Source organism: Notamacropus eugenii, chromosome 1 (genome assembly GCF_028372415.1).
Source record: "Notamacropus eugenii isolate mMacEug1 chromosome 1, mMacEug1.pri_v2, whole genome shotgun sequence".
Taxonomy (NCBI): Eukaryota; Metazoa; Chordata; class Mammalia; order Diprotodontia; family Macropodidae; genus Notamacropus; species Notamacropus eugenii.
Window position 1 is genome coordinate 612,628,520 of NC_092872.1, and position 6,681 is coordinate 612,635,200.

Sequence of the window (6,681 nt, forward strand, 5' to 3'; positions counted from 1 at the left end):
CTATAGGCAATGTAACATATTTGGGAGTCTACCTGCCGAGACAAACTCAGGAACTATATAACACAGTTATAAAACACTTTTCACATAAATAAAGTCAGATTTAAGCAATTAGAAAAATATCAATTGCTCATGGGTAGACTGAACTAATATAATAGAAATGATAATTCTATCTTAATTAATTTACCTTTCAGTGCCACACCAATCAAATTACAAAAAAAAATATTTTATAGAGCTAGAAAAAATAATAAAATTCATCTGGAAGAACAAAAGGTAAAGAATATCAAGGGAATTAATGGGAAGGTGATCTACCTGTACCAGATCGAAAACTATACTATAAAGTGGCAATCATCAGAACTATTTGGTGCTGATTAAGAAACAGAGTGGTAAATCAGTGGAATAAGGTACGTTCTAAGATGTGGTATTAAATGACTATAGTTATCAACCATTTGATAAACCCCAAAACTCCTGCTTCTGGAATAAGAACTCATTATTTGACAAAAGCTGTTGGGTAAACAGAAAAATAATGTGGCAGAAACTAGGCATAGGACAATATCTCACACTGTATACCAAGAGAAGATCAAAATGATTTAGACATAAAAGGTGGTACCATAAGCAAATTAAGAGAGCAAGGAATAGTTTACCTGTCTGATCTATGGAGAAGGGAAGAATTTATTACCAAACAAGAGATAGAGACCATTATGAAGTGCAAAATGGATAATTTTGATTACATTAAGTTAAAAAGTTTTTTCACAAACAAAACCAATGCAACTAAAATTAAAAGGAAAGGAGAAAACTGGAAAACAGTTTTTACAGTGTTTCTGATAAAGGTATCATTTCTCAAATATATAGAGAGTTGAGTCAAATTTACAAGATTACAACTCAGTCCCCAATTAATAAATGGTCAAAGAGGATGCACAGGCAGTTTTCAGACAAAACAATTGAAGCTATCTATAGTCATATAAAAATGCTCTAAATCACTATTGATTAATGCAAATTAAAACAACTCAGTGATACAAATCCAAAGGTGATTCCACTGGCCCTTTCTATTGATAGAGAGATGCAAATCAAAACTACTCTGAGGTACTACATCACACCTATCAGACTGGCTAATGTGACAGAAAAGGACAATGATAAATGTTGGAGAAGATGTGGGAAAAATTGGAACACTAATTCATTGTTGGTGAAGTTGTGAACTGATCCAACCATTCTGGAGAGCAATTTGGAACTATGCCCAAAGGGCTATAAAACTCTGCATACCCTTTGATCCAGCAATACCACTACTAGGTCTATATACCAAAGAGATCATAAAAAAGGGGAAAGGATCCACATATACAAAAATATATCAGTTCTTTTTGTAGTGACAAAGAATTGGAAATTGAGGGGATGCCTATCAAATGGGTGATGGCTGAACAAGTTGTAGTATGTGATTATAATGGAATATTACTGTACTGTAATAAATGATGAGCAGACTGATTTAAAAAACCTGGAAAGATTTATATGAACTCATGTAAAGTGAAGTGAGCAGAACCAGGAGAACAGTGTACATAGTAACAACAATACTATACAAAGATCACATGTGAACGACTTAGCTATTTTCAGCAATATGATAATCCAAGACAATTCCAAAGGACTCATGATGAAAAATGCTGTCCACCTCCAGAGAAAGACCTGATGGAGTAAGAATGCAGATCAAAACAGACTATTTTTTTACTTTGGTACTTTTGTTTTGTTTTTTCTTCCTTTGGGTCTGTGTCTTCTTTCACAACATGATTAATATGGTGATATGTTTTGCATGATTGAACATGTATAACCTGTATCAAATTGCATATCATCTCAGGGAGGAAGAAAAGGAGGAAGGGAGAAAAAAAATTTGGAACTCAAAATTTTGAAAAAAATTAATGTTAAAAATTGCCCTTACATGTAACTGGGAAAAAGTAAAATAGTACTTAAGGAAAAAAAAATAAGTCTGATCATGTCAGTCCTGTACTCCAAATCCTTCGATGGCTTCCTATTTTATGTAGATGTAGACTTCTTAGCCTGTCATTTTTAAAGCCCTTTACAATCTGGCTCCTATTTGTCTTCCTAGGCTTATTTCAAGGGGCTCTCTTCCCACTGTGAACTCTGCATTCTAGTGCAATATAACTTCTAGATGGCCCATAAACTCCTCTCACTCTATCTCCAATTGTAGTGCCTTAGTACTCTTTTTCTATCCCTTGGTGCACTTCAAGGCTTTCACATCAACAGTCTCTTTGCCTGGAATTTACTCTCTCTCCACCTCCTTCTTATACTCTCTTCACTTCCACCTCTGAGTACATCTTCTTTTGAGGCTCAATTCTTCATTCAGTTGACTGCATCTTCTCCCATTAATTGTGTGTACCTCTAATTTCCTTGTTATTGTTGTTTTTGTTTAGTTATGTCCAATTCTTCATGACCCCATGGACCATTCTGTCCCACAGGGTTTTCTTGGCAAAGATACTGGAGAGGTTTGCCAATGCATTTAGACAAATAGAGGTTAAGTGATTTGCCTAGAGTCACTCAACTAGGAAGTATCTACGGTCAAATTTGATTTCCTTATATTATTTTTATTTGTGTACATGGTAAATCTTTTTTCTCCCAACTCTAACAGAATATAAGCTTCTTGAGGGTAGGCACAGTTTATGTTTGCCTCCAGGCTGGTATTTCCCAACTTTTACAAGAGTAAAGTGGTTTGCCCAAAGTCTGAGCTACCCAGTGGTAGAGTAGGGATTAGAACCCAAATTTCTTAGTCCCCTTTTAGTGTAATAATAAGAATAATAATAGCTAGTATAATATAATGCTGTCAAGTGGAGAGAAAGGTCCTGAATCTAGCCCAGGGTCACACAGCTACCTGTCTGATGTAGGAACTTGGTCTTCTAGGCTCAGCTTATTCTCTGTTGTGACCTGTGACTGATGAGGTCACAACAAGGAGGGCCTGAGCCTAGCTTTCAGAGAGGGCCAGTGGAATCACCTTGGATTTGTGTTACAAGTTTTCCATCAACCACCTACAACAAAGAATTCTTTCACCCGAATGAAGATGGGGAAGAGTGTGGAACAGAGCACATCCTAACTCCTGGAGCCCTGGGCTCCTCTAATTCTTGTCCTAGTTTTGGGCTTTGACTTTTCAGTCACTTGATAACACTTCAAGCCTTTGGGACGAACAGAATGAAAAGAGAGTTTTGTTAGAGCTGCAAGGGACCTTGGAGATCCTTTAGTGGCAGCTTCCTTATTTTCCAGAAGAGAAAACTAAGGCCCAGAGAAATTAAGTGATTTAGCCAGTCACACAGCCTGTTGGTGGCAGAGTCAGACCCTGAACCCAGGTTTCCTGGGTCTGCTCTTTTTCACTACTCCATGCTGCACCCAGGTGCTAGAGTCCCAACTATAGACTTGGGATCTGAAGGTGCTGTTAGTGGGACATAATATGGCTATTGATGTGAATGTGGTCCAACTATCCTAAGGGTGTCTCTGGAACTGGGGCTTCAGGAACCAATAGCTAAATGAGCCTGAGACCCTCACATAGTCTCCTTAGGGTTTTTAGAATCAGAGGGTTCAGACTGAAGCTTTGTCTTTAGATGAACCCCAACAATTTAGATTGATCATAGGTAACCATAACACCAGAAGACCCCATACCATTCTTTTAGCCTGATTTCCCTTTCTAGGAGAAATCCTAAAGTCAACTATACATTTCTCTGCCCCAACTTCCCACCCCTCTCTTGGGGGATAACAATACAGGGGGAGTGGAAGAAGGCCAGAGTTGGAAGTAAAAAACAAACATAAATCTTCTCCTTGCTCTACCACTAATTAGTTTTAGTTGAGTCACCTACCCATTCTATGCCTCAATGTCTTTAAATGAGGGTAATAGTTCTTGCCCTCCCCTGTAGGGTTATTTCAAGAATTTGGATCTGCTTTCAATGCTGTGGACAACCTAAGAACTATCAAATCTAATGGCGGGGGAGGGATGGGGTGCTGGTAAATGTTTAACAATTTTGCTCTCAGAGGGGAAAACTATGAACACTCACTTCTAATTGTAATCTACATAATTAATGCTTTCTTCAGTCTGATAGTGAACAGAACAATAAATCAAGCCCTGATTTGTAGTGACTGCTGATTTCTGAGGTAAGTGCTCACATTGTGAAAATTTGTGATTATGAAATGGTGAAAAATTCACAATCAGCTCTCACAAGCTGACTAGAGCTGGCTCCAGCATGCCCTTGAGTCTAACACACTCATTTTGCAGATGAGGAAACAGAAGAACAGAAAAGTGACTTGCCCAAGGCCACATAACTAATAAGTGGGCAGAGACAGGATATGAACCCAGGTCTACTGATTCCAAAACCAATACTCCACTAAACCCCAGGGCTTTTGAAGGAAACATATAAAGAAAAGCACTTTGTAAACAAGATGGCAAACAAGATGGTAAGCAAGCTAGATGGCACAGCAGATAGAGTGCCAGAGTGAGTTCAAATCTGGCCTCAGACACTCACTAGTTGTGTGACCTTGGGCAAGCCACTTAACCCTGTTTGCCTCAGTTTCCTCATCTGTCAAATGAGCTGGACGAGGAAGTGGCAAACCACTCCATTATTTTTGCTAAGAAAATCTCAAATGGGGTCACAGAGAGTTGAACAGAACTGAAAAACGACACTGACAGGGTGAAAATTAGAGAAGGCTATCTACAGAAATTAGGCATTAATAAGCCAAATCCTCTATTCTAGTTAGACAAACTTTACGTAGCTTCTGGGGCAACTAGACAGCATAGTAGTTAGGGGAGTGGGCCTAGAGTCAGGAAGACCTGAGTGTAAACAAAGGCCCAGACACTAACTGGGTAGCCTTGGGCAAGTCAATCTCTGTTTGCCTTATTTTCCTCAGCTGTAAAATGGCACCTATTTTCCAGGGTTGTTGTGAAGATCAAATGAGATATTTGTAAACTGTTTAGCACAGTGCCTGACACATAGGAAGTGATCTTATAAAGAACTCACACAAGGCAAGTGCTTACATGGAGGTGAGAAGCAATAGAAAGGCATACTCAAGGCTTCTCTGAAGAACTTTGGAATTGATTGTGAGACATGGGAAACCCTGGCACAGGACTGCTTAGCATGGTGTGCCCATGTCAAAGAAGGAACTGTGCTCTTTGAGCAAAGTAGAACTGTAGTAGCTCAAAAGAAATGTGAGATATGCAGATTTAGAGACATCTCAATCCCAAATGTTCACTTGGACTATTCGTACCCAACCTGTGGCAGTCTTCCAAGCTTGTATTAGTCTGATCAGCCACAGCTGGACACGCTGTACCTTGACCCCAACATAGTAATGTCATTTTGGTTTTCTTTAAGAATGAAGGATAGCAACCAGCTTTATAAATGCCAGTTATTATTATTAGTACTTACCTCTAATAAGCCTCTACTTCTCTACAATTGACTCAGAAAGGAAGGTCAAGTGAAAAATTTGCATTGATGGATTCATTGTTGGTGGCATTTTCCATTAATTCAAGCAGCTTCTTGGCCTGTCCTTCATAATACCTTAACTACATTCAGAAGACCTGAATTTACCTCCTACCTCTGTCTAACTTGGATAAATCATCTGGGTTGGACTAAATGACTTCCCATCTTTGTTCTGGCTCTACGTCCATGACCCCAAGACTTCCACTTCCTACCTTGACCTTTCTTTGGAAAATAATAATAGCTCTAAGCTAATGGAGATTTAAGGTTTGCAAAATAAGTTACATACATTATCTCACTTGAGACAGACCCTGGATATAGGTACTGTAGGTGTTATTACCCTCATTTAAGGAACTGAGGCTCATAAATCTTAAGTCACAGTCCAAAGTCACACAGCTGGTACAACATAATGCAGTTGAAAGGGTTTGGAGGTAGAAGACCTGTCTGGGTTTGTATCTTCTTCCAATGGTTAGTAGCTATACGACCTTAGACTGTTAGGTGGCACATTGGATAGAGAGAGCTGAATGTGGGGTCAGAAAGACCTGAGATCCTGCTTCAGAGAGAGTAGCTGTGTGACTCTGGACAAGTCACATAATCTCCATCTATCCCAGCTTCCTCAATCATAAAACGCAAAATTGTACAATGGCACCTGCTTCCTAAGGTTGTTGTCAGGACCAAATGAGATATTTATAAAGTGCTTTGCAAACCATAAAACAATATATGAATGCTATAATAATGATATTATTATTATTGACCTTGAGCAAGTCACTTCAATCAATAAACATTTATTAAGTGCCTAATATGTGCCACTGTGCTAAGTGCTGGGAATACAAAAGGAGGCACCTCTCTCTGTTTCTTCACCTCCAAACTGGAGCAGTCCTTGCATCACATATCTCCCTGGGTTATTGCGAGGAAAGGGTTCTATTCACTGTAAAGTGCTTTTTAAACATGAGCTATTATTCAAATAATTTAATCCCCTCATTGATGGTGAAGGAAACTGAGGCCCAGGGAGATGATTTGTTCAAAGTTATACAGTGAATTAGGGGCAAAGCTGGAACTAAATAGAACTTGAGTCCCCAATCTTGTGCTCATTCTACTGCAGTGAGATTGTGTAGACACTGATGTAAGTTACAGCAATGAGGTTACCTGTATCTTGGCCTTGTTGGGAATGCACCCCCTATCCTACTGCACACATTCCCAGCCCTTCTTTCCCTGGACATGGATGTCCCATAAA